The sequence below is a fragment of the Rhinopithecus bieti genome, unplaced genomic scaffold (assembly GCF_001698545.2).
Source record: "Rhinopithecus bieti isolate Rb0 unplaced genomic scaffold, ASM169854v2 scaffold_25209, whole genome shotgun sequence".
Taxonomy (NCBI): domain Eukaryota; kingdom Metazoa; phylum Chordata; class Mammalia; order Primates; family Cercopithecidae; genus Rhinopithecus; species Rhinopithecus bieti.
This window is the reverse complement of record NW_016811970.1, coordinates 681,933-700,798: the sequence shown is the minus strand read 5'-3', so window position 1 is coordinate 700,798 and position 18,866 is coordinate 681,933.

Here is an 18,866-nt window from a genome sequence, read left to right as displayed (position 1 = left end):
TATTCACAATAGCAAAGACTTGGAATCAACTCAAATGTCCATCAGTGACAGACTGGATTAAGAAAATGTGGCACATATACACCATGGAATACTATGCAGCCATAAAAAAGGATGAGTTCATGTCCTTTGTAGGGACATCGAAGCAACTGTAAACCATCATTCTCAGCAAACTATCGCAAGAACAGAAAACCAAACAGTGCATGTTCTCACTCATAGGTGGGAATTGAACAATGAGATCACTTGGACACAGGAAGGGGAACATCACACACTGGGGCCTATTGTGGGGAGGGGAGATGGGGAAGGGATAGCATTAGGAGATATACCTAATGCAAATGACAAGTTATTGGGTGCAGCACACCAACATGGCACATATTTTGTTACACATATGTAACAAACCTGCATGTTTTGCAGATGTACCCTAGAACTTAAAGTATAATTTAAAAAATAGCATGTTTTCATTTCTTTCCAGCTGATCTTGTGATATTGTCATATATTTTACTTATGCATATGTTATATACTCCATATTTTCAGTTAAAGAAGCAAAATAGATGTTATATGTGTAAACTGATTTAATTTTATTTACCACCCATCTCTGGCCACCCATTATAAACTTTACATAAACACATGATCTTTTAAAAAATCTTTTAGTTGATTCATCTTTCTTTTTCCTATCATTGGAATTCAAATATTCATGAAACTAGATATTTTGTGGGCATTCATCAGATGCTAAATATTGAGATAGTGCTGGGGACACAGGAATGAGGTTATTTTGTGTCTTTATGGAGAGTAGGCTAGTGATTGGAAACCAGATTACATAACTAATAGAGCTGGAAGTATATTACTGAGACAGAATTGAACAAGGCCTATGAGGGCTTTCTTTTCTATTCTCAATTTCCATGCTTGACAATGTAATGCTTGGACAAATCACTCAAAGTCTATTGGCTTTTAGATATCTTTAGACCTAAAATCTTCTGTAATTTTACACTGGTATCTTTCTACTCCTGATAACTTGAATGATGTTTATTCTTGAGTCATGGATACAATTGTATTTTTCTATTTCACGATTGACTTTTGGACATTACCAAATATTATCATGTAAGAAAAGTTCTATCTACATTTAATTTTAGCAATGGGTATGTACATAGACATATTTGAACTCTTTCTTCAAACCGTATTGCAAATTCATCAATCGTTGTCCATTTTCACTGCCACCACTATTATTTATTGTCTGCAAAGAATGACAACAATGATGAAAACTTTATTTACCTTTGTTATCCCACTAGCCACACGTGGTCATTGAGAACTTGAAATGTGATTAGTGTGTCTGAGATTTTGAATTTCAAATTTGATTTGATTTTAATGTACTTAAATTTAAATTTGAATGACTTCATGCATATTGTACAGAGCAGGCCTAAAGCTCACTGTTTGTACTCTGGAATCTCTTCCAAGCCATTGTTTCCATCACAGGTTTTAAAATATATTTTCTTTTTCTCAGTGATAGATTAAATTACATCAACCTTTTAGAAAATGCTACCGTGGATTCACATTGCATGTTGATCTGGCCATTGTTTATGTCTTTAAACTCCTCCCATACTACTCTTCTCCTCTCTGTTCCAGCCACTTTAGTTTTTATCTATTCCTCAACCATGCTATAATCACTTCGCTCTCAGGGATTTTCTCCTGCTTGAGATGTTCAGCTCATAATAACATGCCCATTTTTTCTTTCTTTTTTTTTTTTTTTTGGAGACGGAGTCTCGCTCTGTCGCCCGGCTGGACTGCAGTGGCCGGATCTCAGCTCACTGCAAGCTCTGCCTCCCGGGTTTACGCCATTCTCCTGCCTCAGCCTCCCGAGTAGCTGGGACTACAGGCGCCAGCCACCTCTCCCGGCTAGCTTTTTGTATTTTTTAGTAGAGACGGGGTTTCACCGTTTTAGCCAGGATAGTCTCGAACTCCTGACCTCGTGATCCGCCCGTCTCGGCCTCCCAAAGTGCCGGGATTACAGGCTTGAGCCACCGCGCCCGGCCCATTTTTTCTTTTAATTTAGATCTCTTCTCAAATATCCATTTTAAAGAGATACCTTGGGTGATTATTGAATCAATAGAACCTCCTCCCTAATCAGTTTTTACAATAGTAACCTGTTTATTTTGTTCATAGCACATATCACTATTTGAGATTACTTATGTTTAATGTCTATCTCCCTCATTAGAATACAAGCAGCAGAGAACTTTTATATGTTTTTCATTCCTGTGTCTCTAACATCAAGGATGACATCTTGGTATCAGTGAAGAATAATGCTAGATAATATAAACATATAGCTGGTTTTATTTTGAATTGCTAAGTCATGTTTTTGTAGTTGACATTACTCATTTTAATTTCCAGCTAACACTGGAAAGATTAAGCATAAATTCCTAAGACTTGCACAATTAAACCTCAAAGAATAGTACCATTTTAGTTAAGTTGATCATATCCTTTTTAGTCTCCATTCTTTCTAAATGTAGCTACAAACCTAAGTATGATGGCCTTTTAATCCATAAACACAACAAAGCAAAAATAAAGTTTAAAACTCTTAAATTATATCCAAAACAAATTCTACATATAGTGATGCGCTTTTGTCTTGTGACAGTGATTGGACAGTAGGATGATTTCTTCCTTACTTCTATCATTTGAGTTGTATTTTTTTTTCATTCATTTATAGTGATGAGATTGACTTGAATATTTAAAGTGGTTTCCAGGGAATCAAAAATGTAACTGTAGATAATAACCTTTGTAGAATTGTTAGTTGTATTGTTTAAATTAGACAAATATCTTTTCATGGAGAGTTTTGAAGAAAATCAAGGAGACTAGTTGAGACCTTCCAATGGGAAATATAGATACAGGGTAGTTTCTTGCCAGATGTTTCTACATTCATCAGACCATGTGGCCAGCAATAGTTACTTGTCACATCATTATCATCATCAGCATTATCAGCATCACTGCCACCACTGAACATTGATGAAATATGTATTGTGAGGAAGGCATTGTGGTAATGCTTTAAGATTTGTATGTAAATTAAGTAGTTGTTGGCCACCCAATATATAGCCTTGTGATCCCAAGCTCCACAAAAATGGTCATCCCAGGCTCTATTAAAAGAGTCTATAAAGGAATCAAAATTCAACACATAAAAATTTTTGACATTTTCAAATGTCAAAAAAGTAACTCAGAAAAAAGTAACTATGACTACGAGTTAATATAGTTTTAAAGCTCCAGGTATTGTAATGTATAATGGTCAAGAACTTGGATTCCTGAATAAAAATGCTCTTGTTCAAACCCTTACTAATGAGGTTTCAAGGCAAGTTATTCAATTTCTCTAAGGCATGATTTTGCATCTGTAAAATGCAAATAATAATATAATCTATGTTATAGAATTCTTTAGTCAAGATGAATTGAGATGCTATAAATATAAAATTATTGTATCTGGCTCAAAATATATGCTAATAAATATTGGTGGCTTCTTCCATTGTTTTTAATTTTTTCTCCAAGATATAAATATTACAGGAAAAACTCCATCACTTTATTCTACAAAAGCCAAGTACATTACAGGAGAGAATACGCATGTGACTGTGCATGACTGGTGGTTAATAGTTGGTTAACATTTGCTAAATCAGTTAGACAAAATATTGTGTCCGACAATGTTTGATGCACAACAGGTATTACATGTTGTAAATTAATATAGAAAAATAATCTTTCAGGAAATAATGACTTTTGTTATACTTATAATACTAACTTCTGCTCTTCAGATTCTCAGTGATAAAAGATATGATAATTATAATATTCTCATTGTGACTTTCTCGGAAGCATGATATGAGATTAAAGAAGAAAAAAGAAAACACAGTTAAAACATAGCTAATGGCATAGCATTCAATTATTATTCTTAATTTTCCTCTAGTGCCACAAAATAAGATAATCATTTATCCATAATTGTACTTAATGAAATTTGGCTTCATTTTGTACATTCTATTTTGTAGTACAAGTGAAAATGTATTTCTTATAACTCTCAAAATTTGATACGAAGTTATAGATCCTCCCATACCTGAAACAAAATCGCTTAGCTTCCTGAAAGTATAACTTCCTGACGGACAGAGTAAGAAATTACTCTGTGAGGAACATATTGTATTTTCAGCAAATCTACAAAGGAACAGTCTATTGTGCTATTTAGTGAACTTTACATTATATATCCTTTAAAAACACTATACAAATGTCTATTTCTTCAGAGGAGTTTACAGGATTTCTTTACAAGTCAAAAGCTCAACACATCCCCTCCTATTTTTCATAAACCTTAGGTACTGGGAGAGTGATATGGATTGAATTGTGCCTTCCTTCCCCTAAATTTGTGGGTTGAAGCTGTAACCCAAAATGTGACTATATTTGAAAACTGAGTTTTTAGGGAGTTAATTATAGTTAAATGAGGTCATGTAAGTGCTTTCTTATCTCACATATCTGCTCTCTATGATAAAGAGTCATGGAGCTCTGTCTCTCTCCAAGTGCACACAGAAGAAAGGCCATGTGAGGACATAGCTAGATGGCATCTGGATATAAGCCAAGAAGAGTGGCCTCACCAGGAGCCATGGTGGCTGACACCTTGATGTGGGGCCTCTATCCTCCAGAACTATGAGGACTTTTCTATGATAAGCCATCCAGTCTACGGTTTTTTGTTACGGCAGCTTGAGCTAACTAAGAGGGTTAAGGAGTGTTAAATGGAATTTAGATTCCATCTCCAGTTCTTGGCACCATCATTTCTTCTTTCTAAATGTGCTCTATCACAGTTTACTTTTACGTATGTTTAAAAAGTGTTCTTTTAAATAAATGTTTGCATGGCATAAGCCACACAGTAGGGATAGCTAGAAAATCTGGTGTGCCCCTGAATCTTCATTTTCTTTTCTGTAGGAGTAATTACAGTTTTCACATTATAGGGTGTTTGTGAGATGAGATAATCAGATAAAGCACTTAGTGTCTGGGACATAGTAAATATTATACTATGTTGGCATTTTAGCTGTTGTTATTTGGTAAAAATAATTTATAGTTACCTCAAAACATCATTATTACTAATTTCTGTGATTTTATTTATAATATAAAGACATGTTATTGAACACAATATATTCTATTTTGGAATATATTAGTGTAGATGATGTCATCCCTCTCCCAAATACACACTTGTGATGGTGGTGGGAGCCAATCTGGAGCAACCACTGAAATGACAACAGCTGTAGAGGGAGAGGTATGGCTGGGGCTGCATGTGCTGCAGAGCCAGCAGGGGCTGGGAACAGGTGATCCCCAGCAACAGTCCAATGCCCTACCAAGTTGGTAGGATCACAGCCCATGGTCATGGGTCAAGCTGCAGCCACCTAACCGTGGCTCCAGACCCAGGGATCCCTGCACTCTTGAGGCCCCAGGAGCCCCCCTGCCCCTGAAGGCTCAGCAGTGCCTGCTCCTGCTCACTGGCCTCTCCCTGCTTCCAATGCCTGCTCCAGTGTGGAGCAAGGTTGTGGCCAAGCCAGGACACTCTCACAACCCGGCCAGGTATGCACACTCTTGGGGTGGTGCTGACACACCAGATCCCCACTGATTCACCCCCCTGTGGACTTCGGGGGCCAATGAGTGCAGAAGAGATGGCGGAGGGGCTGAGGGCACCTTGGCACAGGCCTGTGGGCACCCTTCAGTACAGACAGCCTGGGCACTGCAGGCCTGCCCATGGCTGCGTGTGGACCAGTTAGCACATACTTTCTCCATTCTGTGCATATAAAAACCCTACAGTTAGCCAGACTCAGACACTTGTTGGGACGGCCTACCTGTGGAAAGGAACTATTCACTTTGGGTCTCCTGAGAACTGTTCTGTCACTCAGTAAAGCTCCTCTCCGCCTTCCTCACCCTCCAGTTGTCTGCGTAACCTCATTCTTCCTGGACATGGGACAAGAACTCAGGACCTTCTGAACAGTGGGAGCAAAAGAAGTTGTAACACATTCCTGGCCTGCTTGCTGAACTGTGGCCAGTGACATGCTCCAAGACTTTAGGAGTGAAGAGTGGTGACCCTTCTGGGGGTCCAGACCTTGGGGTTCCTCCAGCCAGAGCTGCTATAACACTATAGCCCTCCTGCCCTCTGCCAGCAGTGTTGAGAGGCTGCCCCACGCAATGGGAAGCAGCAGCAGGGCTGGACCAGCCAAAGAGCTACCAGCCAGAGTGGGGTTGTGGGACTGAGAGAGCTGTAACTCAAATGGGCTGAAACACCCTCTGCCCCCAAACACACCCCTCCGCTTGCTGCCCTATGGGCAATGAGAAGGAGAGAAGAACTGTGACCTTTCTGGGAGCCCAGACCTCAGGGATCCCTGAACCAGGGCTGTGACATGCTGTAACACCCTCTTTGGGGATATGTGGCTCGTGGTGTCTCTGAGATTTCGGGTGACAACACATTCCCCTCATCTAAAGACTGGTGTCCAAAGTAGAAGTTGCTTGCATACGTCTGGTCCAGCCACAGCCTTGCACAAAGCTGACACCTATACCAGTGCCTGGAGCTGCCTGTCTCACCACAGTAGCCAGTACACCTGGCTGTGTGCAGTGGCTGAACCCCTGTGTTCAGTTGCTCGCACACCCCTTGCTGCTCCACACCTGGCTTGCCCTTGGCAGATGTGGGATCCAGGCTAGTAATGCCAGCCAGTCACAGCCTGCTGGACCAAGTGGGTGGAACAAGCCCAGCTAGCATGAACAAAATTCAAACAGAGGCACTGCCGGCCACAGAGGTTTCTGGCTGGCGTAACAACACCCTAAGGATCCCATGACTTCTCCACACAAACACACATATACACTCAATAATACTTGATAGGAAAGACAAAATACCTTTATCAGATATCTAGATTTGAAACCCATCTGTGCTATTTAGTAACTTTGTGATCTTGAATTCCTTAATTTCTTGGTTGTAGACTTTTTAGTTTATAAAATAGAGATAGTATTACTCACTTTTGGGGAAGATTAAACAAATTAATGCATGTAACACAGTTCAAATAATGCCCAACACATAACAAATATAATAAACTTTAGTTATTTGCAGGTAAAAGTTATATATCCTTATATACCTGGCTTTGGAAAGCATTCAGTTAATATACTTCACACTAAATCTCATTAAACTTAGTGAGTAATGCACTATTTTAAAAGGCGGCAGTTCTCTTTTGCAGGAGTTACTGATTAAATGTGTTTTATTTATGAAACAGAAGGAGAAAAAGAAAGAAGAATTTTGTTCTAATGCGTATCTGTGATACTGCTAACTTATAATATTTGCTAATGAGTTATACCAGAATAATGGAAAATATAGAGCAAGAGTTTTGGCATTTGCCAACCTCTTAGGGAAAGCAATTTGAGTTCTTTATATTCTGTGTGAATATTCAGGACAAGGGCATGGGGTAGGCCTTTGCTGTGACTAACACCATTCGAGACTCTGGTAAATGAATTTTCTAAAAGCGATCTATGTTAGCTCTCCTTGATTAAGTTAAATGAATTCCAGTCATCCCTCTGGCCTTAATGTTACTTACTGAAAGAAGAATGACCTAACGGTCATAGTGAATTGTGTTTAATTGCACTTATTACAGTTTGTATGTAATTTGCAATTATTTTGGGGTTTTTATTGTTGCTATTGCTATTGTTGCTTAGAGCAATTTAAGGAACAGTCTTTGCCATGTGAAATGACATAAAATTGCCCAGATATTATTTTCTATCCTGAGGTGTGAATAGTGGGAGGTAGGAAAAAATGGAGAAAAGGGCCATTGAATAGTAAGAAGAAGCAAATTGATCGGCAGAAAACTTAGGTCTTAGGTTGCCTATAGAATCCAATGAAATTGGTTGATGGAGTTATTTATTTGGGGAAAGAGTGAAAAGGTAAAGATAAGGCATTGATTGTTTAGTATTAGTCAAGTATGATGGGAAAAATACCTGTTTTGTACCTGCATATGAAATTAGAAAAATAATTACTAAGAACAATTCCCTATTTAAAACATTGAAGCTTTTGAAACATTTTAATTTTACCTATTATTACAAATATAGAGCCATCACCACCCCCACATCAGATTTACATCAACCACCACTGATAAATTTACTATCTTATGAAAAGATGAAATAAATATTAAGTTCACAGGATGATAAGAAGAAATAAATATAATGCCTTTGCTTTTTATGAGAAGTTCAGCTATCAGGGAGAAACTTTCAGGTAAAACGGGCAAATATCTTCAAAATGTAATTGAGAGACAAAGGAATGAAGTGTTTGTCCAAAACTATCTTCAAGTTTTTGAATAATCTTTGCAAGTGTATGATAGTAGGAGTTCTGTTGAATTGGTAGTAAAAAAATGCTATGAGTTTTTAGTTCCTTAAAAATATATGCATTTATCAATGTCTATCTTTTTCTAAGACAATATNTTAATCCAGTCTGTCACTGATGGACATTTGGGTTGATTCCAAGTCTTTGCTATTGTGAATAGTGCTGCAATAAACATACGTGTGCATATGACACATGTCTTTAAATATATCATAATGCACATAATCTAGAATATTGTTATACTTGATGTAAACAAACTTCAGAATAACCTAAAGAAAGCCTTTGTTAATCACTAGAATGATTGATCAAATATTTCTAATGGTTTTGTTGTTTTATTCTAAATAAATTGGTAATAGATAATCATGATATCATGTATGCAATTTCAGAATAAATTTAATATATAATATTCATAATGATTTCATCTTCTGGGATTTACCAGTAGACATTTTTGTGTTTTTACTCTAACAAAAATAAATGTGATTTTACAAGTATATAAGATATTGATAAGATTGGAATAATGCTGCAATTTCTATTTCCTGCTTTGATTTTTACTCAATAATACATTGTATTTATTACCTCATAAAGTCATTTTTCCCTGAATATCACATTACAGACTGGAATAATTTAGCATTTGTACATATTTTATTCAATTCTCTCTATATGGTTGAATTAGCTTTTTTATAAACAATGAATTGCTATTATTAATCGTGTTTTGATGGGCATTCTTGCAAATAGATCTTGATTATTTTCCTAGGGTAGCTTTCTTTGAGTGAATACAGCTGTTTTGAAATTAATATATTTTAAAGGAGTTTGAAATGTACCTGAATGCTTCAATGTAGCTCAGGAAATGTATTTTGAGTATGGGACTTAAACTGAATAAGAGCTATGTGGGTCCTTACTGTATAGACCCCATGAAAATTATATCTTGGTATCCTATGCTGGCAACTGATCTTCCACTCTACTTGCTTTAAACCATTGTCTACCAATTTTCATTCATATAACTCTCAGTCAGTTTTCCCAGGCTGTGCTCAAAATGTACTATATGATATGCTTCAAAATGTCAAAATTCTCACCAATCGTAATTGCTTACTAATTTGTATCTTCTCCTTTTTTATTTCTCAGAATATGTCAGAGTTGCTCTATAACTAGCTTAATTGGTATGAAGATTTGCAGATTTATACATGTTCTTTGTTTCTTTGCACTACCTATTTCTACATTTTTATCAATCAACACGGGAGAAGAGGCAGTAAATATTAGAATGAAAGGCCATAACGAAGCAGATATCGCAAATTTCAGATTACATGCAACTCAGGATACAGTATTGTAGAGCGCTGTGGATAAAAGTGTTTGTGGCATTCTAATGTTCATTGGACAAAAACATATAGCTGTGTTTGCCTTGCTAACTCTTACTGGGTCTGAGCAAAGGGCAGCACTAAAAGCATGAAAATAAGCATACATTATGCTAAAAGGGTACATCTGCATCTATCTATCTATCTATCTATCTATCTATCTATCTATCTATCCACTCACAAAGATAGTTATGTTCATCTATCTCTTTCCTTTTTAAGAGAAATACTTTAGAAACAAATATAATTACAAATTCACATTATGAGATTTAGCACCAGAGTATGTCTACATGCCAAAATGCTTTGCAAAAAATTCTTACCTTTATTTCCACCAATAATTCCTAGAATTTTCAATGATATATTTTAGAAAGGCCTTCCACAACCCTGAAAATAAATAAGAGAATCACATTAAACTTGCTTCTATTATTTTTATTTCTTTAAAGGTGTAAGTGTCTGGTTTCCTTCTCTCTTGCCTCATAGTCAATGAGACATTCTTTAGACCAAAATCTTGGTCAAATAGTAACTTTGTGTCCGATGTGTTACTTGTCCTTTTTCCTCTTTATAACTTAAGAACTCTCAAAGATAATCAATAAATCATGTATTGCATACATAAAAAGCTTATGATTTTATTACCATCTTTCATAAAGTTTGAAAAACAGAAAGTATGGATAATTTTCTGAATTAATTTAAAAAGCAAAGTAATAGTTTCTTAAATTTTAATGATAATAACAGGCTTAAGCTCACAAACTTCAGACTTCTTTATTTGTCCCCAAAATTCTTCTTAAAAAATTTCAACTCTTCACCATGGCTGTCAATTTTGTGTTTTTCCCCATAGTAGAATGTCTCCAATGCTAATAGATTCTTTAGTCTTTAAATTCGGGTATAGGTTAAGTCCAACACAACTTGGGCTAGAACCATTGAAAGCTCCAATGAAGCTAGCTCATGCCTAGACATTTGCTTTACAAGTTAAAATTGGTTATATTGTATTTCCTTTGTAGCAAAGGAATGTAATTTCTCAGGTAAGATCTGATATTATATATTCATGGGAAATGTATGGTCAATGAACTAAGTAAATTTGTGTCCCTCCCACTTCCATGTGTTTCTTATTTAATAGTATTTTACTTTAGTATTTTGTCATCATTTAAAATATAAATGGTTTTGAAATTTCAATAATCTTTAGAAATTGGAAATTATAAAATAATTTAATGTCTTAAGTTACTTACATTAAAAATTTAAAGTAAGTTGAGTTACTTAATGTAACTTAATGTTACTTAATGTTTTATATACACACTTAATGTTTTACATACACATATAATGTGTATATTTAATATACACATTAATGTATATAATTCACTTATATACATTATATAATGTATATATACACTTAATGTTTTATACACACACACACACGGGTGCTGATCCCTTAGTTTTTTTTTTTTGAGACGGAGTCTCACTCTGTCGCCCAGGCTGGAGTGCAGTGGCCGGATCTCAGCTCACTGCAAGCTCCGCCTCCCAGGTTCACGCCATTCTCCTGCCTCAGCCTCCCGAGTAGCTGGGACTACAGGCGCCCGCCACCTCGCCCAGCTAGTTTTTTGTATTTTTTAGTAGAGACGGGGTTTCACCGTGTTAGCCAGGATGGTCTCGATCTCCTGACCTCGTGATCCGCCCGTCTCGGCCTCCCAAAGTGCTGGGATTACAGGCTTGAGCCACCGTGCCCGGCCGATCCCTTAGTTTCAAAGAAAAGAAACAGGTAGAGAGAGTAACACTTTATGATCTGGGTTTATATGTGGACAGCTTGAATAGACGTGCCTAAATTTTGAGTTTAGTGGCATGAAGAATTATGATACTGATGAAAGAAATATGAAATTCTAGATGGTTGTAAGAATAAGGGATTAGAAAATAACAGTCTACGTATCAGTGGTGTAGTTGCCCTCAACTTCATATAACACGATTTCTTTTTTTTTTTTTTTTTCAAACTTTCCTGTTGCTTTTGGATAGTGAATTGCCTTAGAAGATGGGTGTGGGCCGCATGTTCTCACTCATAGGTGGGAACTGAACAATGAGATCACTTGGACTCGGGAAGGGGAACATCACACACCGGGGCCTATAACGGGGAGCGGGGGGAGGGATTGCACTGGGAGTTATACCTGATGTGAATGATGAATTGATGGGTGCTGACGAATTGATGGGTGCAGCACACCAACATGTCACAAGTATACATATGTAACAAACCTGCACGTTATGCACATGTACCCTCAAACTTAAAGTATAAAAAAAAAAAAAAAAAAAAAAAAGAAGAAGATGGGTGTGGGTGAGTGGGCATACAGCTTAAAGTTAGAGAAGAATTGTAAATCACACAACTTTTTCTAATCCATTCCATCAATATTGGGAAGGCCTTTTAAATGTCTCTGATTTATATGATGATATTGCTACCAGCTTTCCACCTCCCTTGGGTCCATGGCCACATCTCCTTTCCCCACATACCATTTCAACTAAAGCCCTGATGATCCCAAGAAAGGCAAACCTCTTAAGAAAGGCAAACCTCTTTGAGGCTGCTGCAGCACTAGCTGATTGCTCTTTGTTTTGGGGCTTGCTCTAATTTTGGGCCCCAGGAACGTTTCTTCATGAATGTTCACCTATGTATTTTTTAATGTTTGTTATATTTTACCCAGTTTTTTGAAGTTTTATTTTGCCTTTTTTTTTTTATTTATGCATCACTAAGATTTACAGGTTATCTTTCTGATATATTGGCAGAAATGAAATATCTTGGCCAGAAGATATTCCATTACTTATTCAGTCAATTTATTTGAATAAGAGAAGTACTGGTTTGGTCACACCATTTCCATAAGAAAATAACCTCTAATTTATTTATTTACTTTTAAAGTATGTAAATCTGCCTTTGAGCATCAGCACAGAATGTCTGCATCCAGGTTCTTGCTAGGGAATAGAACCTTGAATTGCTTTTCTCTGCCAGGAAGAAACAACATTCAAGGATGAATGCATGAAGAGTAATCTAGTGCTCTCAAAGTTTAAGATTTAATCCACAGGCAGACCACAAGAGAGTACAAACTTGATACTCATTGTTTCAATGTTTACTTGCTTTTACTACATTTGATTTGAGATCATGCTCCAAAATTGCATTCATTGACACCATATTAACTACTTCATGGAATTATTTATTCTTTGTATTATAGAAAGGGTGCTGAGATTATTTTCCACAAAATCACTCTCCCTTTTAAGAGTATTCAAGAGAAATGTATCTAAGAACTCAATGCCAGGAAAATTTTCACTTTTGCTGAGCAATTGGTTTGTTGTTGTCTCATGGACAGCATGAATCTTATAAGTGATCATGTTTTCCTCATTCTTTGTCTGTAATGAAGTACAGCTCGTTTAATTTTTTAGACCCCATAAAATGCATTTCTGCATTAGAAAAATTTCTCTCATATAGTATAAATGCACCTTTTTAAAAGATTATATTATTCTATTAATATTTTAAAATATCTATACTTACAAATAATCTCAAATATTCCATGAAATAGAGCGTATATTACTAAATTAAAACAGTAGCACAATATAATGACACAAATTTGAGTTTGTTGGGGAATCATACATAAAATCTAAATCTTCTCTCAACTCAGAAATGTTCTTTACAAAGGTAGTAGAGAGAGAGGGGGAAAAACACTTTAATATTGAATAAGCATTAAAACAAAATGGGATATACATCGCAGTTCACCTGCTAGGAGACAGCAAAGATATAAAGACACTTCAACTCCTTACATAGCCAAGCAGATACGACCCATTACGTACATGTTTCAATATAAACAATAACCAGTCCTCAAGTCTTCAAGTAAGATAACTTGACAGCACCATTTGTCACACATAATTCATTCTAACTTTACCTGGTAATTTGGGTGACCATCTGTGTTAGCTAATTGGTTTTATCCAGGAGGAAAAAAGAAAAAAAAGCTTCTCATATGTTTATGACAGGAGGTAGTTTTGCGACTTGGAGCAAGGAATCCACAGAAATTAGACTCCTATCCTCCCAAACAGACTTGGAGATGGGGTACAATTTCCGTTGACATTAAGTATTTCAAAGTGTTAAAAGGAAAACTTCAGACAAATTAAATTTAACAGAGTTTAATTAAGCAAAGAACAATTCACAAACTGGGCAGTCCCCACTTCCAACCAGAATAGACTCAGAATGATTTTTGTGCTGCCCATCATCAGAGAGGATTTACGGGGGGGAAAAAAAAAAGAAGTGACATACAGGGCACAGAAGTGAGGTACAGGAACAGTAAAATTGGTTACAGTTGTATGTTTGCCTTTTTTAATGTAAGTTGAACAATTAGCCACCTTTGATTGGCTGAAACTCTGTCACTGGCACAAGAGTAGGTTACAGTCTATTTACCTCAGTTAGGTTACAGTTCATTATGTATGGAGAAATTAGGCCAAACTTAAAAGTTGTATGGAGGCAGCTTTAGGCTAAACTGATAACAAAAACTAAACTAAATTTAACAAAGGAAATGGCTCTCAGAGCCTTGAGAAAGATATTCTTGGGTTGTAAAGCTGACAAAGACCTATATAGTTTTCAAAAGAGAGGTGAAAGTGTTAAGTTTTCCAGCGTGAGTGCTCTAAGAAAAAGGAAAACAGGAAAATTTCTTCCCTACTTTCAACGGGGAGAATTAAGCCTCATACTTTTAGTTTGCATTTTCTCTTACAAGTTCTTGATAAATACATTTAAAAAAATAATAACATATATATTTTATATATTTTAGTTAAATTATCACAAAATATCCAATTACAGATAATTTTACAGTATTATTACTTTATTTAAAAATAAGAACATAATCCCTAGGTAGTCTGGAACATTGAGCACATTTTTAACCTATAATTAAGTACATAATTAGTTGATTGGGTTCCTGGTCAACCCAACGATGATCTACAGCTTGAATGAATCAATCTGTAGCTTGAATGAATTGTATTAGTAGCCCACATTCTGGTTCCTAACAGCAGAGATAAATGCTGTGTGATCAGATAATAAGGAAAGAAACGCTCCTCCCTTTTTCCTGGATATAGGACTGAACTTGAAAGTGTGATGAATATAACTCATTTGTTTACTGCTGTCTCTTTTTCTGTATCCCTCTTTCTCTTTGTTTGCCTCTTTTCAGCACCCTGTATGCCCTGGTCATATTCTGTGAAACTAAATTTTTGCCCTAATATACTCCTTTTATTCAATGTACATAATGTCTAAATTTATGTGCTATACTTCTCTGTATTAAATCTTTCCTATTTCTTCTGTGTACCTGTCTCAGCTTAGTGTGAGAAGGAATGCATCCTGCTGAACAAACTTAAACACATGTGTAAATGGCTGAAAAAAGAATCTATAACCCTCTTAGGCAAGTTTTCATTATCAACAGAAAAGTTTCTTAAATCAACGGAATCCTCAAGCTTTTAAAATTTAACAATTTATGAAAGAATGCATAGAATTCAAGGTAAGGCCAGAAGATATTTTGGATACAGTGATGCTGAAGAGATACTAGCCCAGTCTGATGTCTTGCCTTGGGATAAGTTTGTCTGAGTCATTCTTGATTTTCATGGCTATCGGGCATATGCTTCTTCACCTCCATGTCCCTGAAAACTATTTTTTTTTTGCTCAGGGTTGTGCTTGTTTGTTAGTTTCATTTTTGTTACTGGAAAGGGGTCATCATCCAGTCCCCAAGAGAGGGTTCTTGGTTCTTGCGAAAGAAAGAATTAGAGGCGAGTCCATAAAATGAAAGTAAGCTTATTAAGAAAGAAAAGGAATAAAGAATGGCTACTCCATTGGCAGAGAAGTCCTGAGGGCTGCTGGTTGCTCATTTTTATGGTTATTTATTGATTATATGCTAAACAAAGGATGGATTATTTATGCTTCCCCGTTTTAGACCATATAGGGTAACTTCCCGATGTTACCCTGGCAATTGTAAACTGTCATGGCACTGGGGGGAGTGTAGCAGTGAGGAAGACCAGAGGTCACTCTCATCGCCCTCTTGGTTTGGGTGGGTTTTAGCCTACTTCTTGACTGCAACCTGTTTTATCAGCAAGGTCTTTATGAACTGCAGCTTGTGCCGACTTTCTATCTCATCCTGTGACGCGGAATGCCTAACTGTCTGGGAATGCAGCCCAGTAGGTCTCAGGCTTATTTTAAGTAGCCTCTATACAAGATAGAGAGTAGTTCTGGTTTAAAAACTTCTGAGATTTTTCCTCCAATGGAGTGGCAGCAAGGCTGGTGCAGGTGAAGAGCTGGGCAAGCAGGCAGAGCGGAAGTGTTTATCTCATATGAGTGGTTCTTGGTAGTGACTATAAGCAAAGGAAGATGAGTTTTTATACCAAAACATGAGGAATCACTGGGAGTTTTCTTTTTTTCCAGAAAAATTAAATATAGTTTGTCTTCTGTCAAAATTAATTTAATTGAAGAGTGGGAAGTACTACCCTTCAATTCCACTTTAGAGTACAAAAAATGTTAACTGCTTTCCTTTGTAATTGTCTCTATTACTCATGTTGCAATTAGTTTAGCCTAATCCACCTTTCCCTTATTACCAGTGGATGTATTGCAAAGCAGAGAGAAAAGAGCGCTCATGTGTTGAAAATATTATTATGTATGAAATTAACTAAGTCAAAATTCTCTTTTGTTTTAATGAAAAAGGCTTAGACTTCCCTTATTTCCAAGGAAAAGGAAAGGTGCTCCTGAGCTTTTTGAATGTATATCAGGAGAGGAGACTTCATTTCCTAGATAATTAAAAGTTTTGTGGTGGTGGATGGAGAACCATGTTAATAATGTATATCCCCTTGAGGCAAGAAAGTGGAAAAATTAGTATGGGCTAATGAAGGATAAAATTTTCACTTTATCAATTCACCAACACAGTTTTTTGTACATATTCAATGCTGTATAATGCAAATTGAGTTGTAACAGTTTTTTTTTCCACTGGTTTAAATTTATAGTATTTTGTTACTTGTGGGTTTAATTGATATCTATATGTTAAGGCTCTTTCATCCACATGAGAACTAGCCCATGTTGGTCTATAAAACCTGTACCGAGGTATAAGTTTGCCACTTCTTATCTTACTTTAAACTGGTTTTTAGGATTCTTCAAAAACATAGACTTAAACATATGAAGGAAATTTTTCATATATGTGCACTAATCTTTACAAGTAATATTTATGTAAAATTAGATATTTTATTTTAAAAAATGCAATGATTCTTTTAACCTCTGACAGTTTATGCAATTCAAGGAAAAAAGTTTGATGCCTTCCTTCGTCCTCTAGAATATCTTTTATTATCCATTAATGATAATATAATAATGATAATAATAGGAGATTTTTATTAAGATCTTCTGGGCTGACCACAGTGGCTCACACCTGTAATCCTAACATTTTGGGAGGCAAGGCAGGTGGATTGCCTGAGCTCAGGAGTTTGAGACCAGCCTGAACATGGGAAAATCCCTTCTCTACTAAAATACAAAAAAAAAAAAAAAAAAAAAAAAAAATAGCTGGGCGTGGTGGCGTGAACCTGTAATCCCAGGTACTTGGGAGACTGAGGCAGGGGAATCATTGAACCCTGGAGGACCAGTTTACAGCAGTGAGCCGAGATTGCGCCATTGCACTCCAGACTGGGAGACAGAGCGAGACTCTGTCTCAAAAAAAAAAAAAAAAAAAAAAAAAAAAAAAAAAAGAGAGAGAGAGAGAGAGAGAGAGAGAGAAATGATCTTCTGATGAGTCAGGTGTATCGTCTAGAGATTTTTCTACATATCCTCAAAGGCAACACTATGAGGTGGATGTCATCTCTTTTCAAAGAAGACAAAACTGTGCCTTAGGGAGTTTCAGTCCCTCAAGCAAGGTGACACAGCTGAAAGGTGACAAAACCTAGATTAAAAGATCCATCAGCTAACTTCAAGATCATTATGTTGTGCTGCTGCCCAGGGACTAGAGCAACCAACATGAATCTGCAATGTATTTCTTCCCAAGAAAAAGTACTATTGAAGAGGCTGAACTAGAAAAACACAGATAATAGTGGATTAGTAGGAAAACTAGGAGGAAGGTTTGGATTTTATATATCAGACAGTCAGGACATGATGGAAATATTCACTTTATTCACTAGCTTATTTAAAGGAAAACACACAATATTTTTAGGTAAACATGTATTTATCCCTCTTTCTTTCATTCAGATGGAGTGGTTGTCTGTTCAAGACACTACAACTCTGGGGGCTAGAGAGGGGAATGGGGAGACATGGGCCCTGTTGACAAGGTAATTTAAAAATGTGTGCCTCACCTCCATCATACTTCTGCATTTTAGGGAAAAATCAAAGACATGATTTATGTATCAGAATATTTTCTTATAAAATTATTTCTAATAAGAAATCTGGACATAAACTAAAACTCCCCAAAACAAAGAAATTAAGTAATTATAAATAATTTTAGAGAAAATTGTATATATATTTCTTGAAAATTCTCAAGATAAAATGTTAATGAAAAAGGTATACAACTGTATCCTTAGTATATTCCCAAAAGTAAGAAATCTGCTAATATATACATATATATTATATACACATTTATTTGTATATATATCTATATATGTAAAGCCATAAGAAAATATAGAAAAAACACAATTACTTGTTGTAGAAAACCAAATTGTCAGGGGTTCTGCTTTGGTCCTGCTACTGGCTGCACAGAAAGCCAATCACTGAGACAATGAATACTGACAGAGAAGAAGGTTTTTTTTCAGATACTGCAGTCAAGGAGATTGAAGAGCAGTCTCAAATCTATCTCCATAATGGACTAAAATTAAGGTTGTATATTGCAGGGAAGAAACATAAACATGTGTGGGAAAACAAATTGGCGGGGGAAAGGAAGAGGAGTTTGTCAACAGGAAGCAGGTGGTCAGTTAGGCAATCACGATGGGTGAGGTGCTGGCATCTCATTGTCCAGATGTGATGATTTGGTAAGTTTTATTTCCTTGACACCATCTAGGAGGCCAGAGGTTGGTTTCTCGAGAAAGGAACTCCTATAAGACAACTGTCATTTTCTCAAGTTTTAAGACTGGAGGGTCAGTTTCTATGTTTATTCAAAATATACCATAGACATTACTCTTTGGGAAAAGTGGACTGATTTTAGAATAAAAGTTATTTTAAAAGTATTTTTTCTCCTTTCTACTTC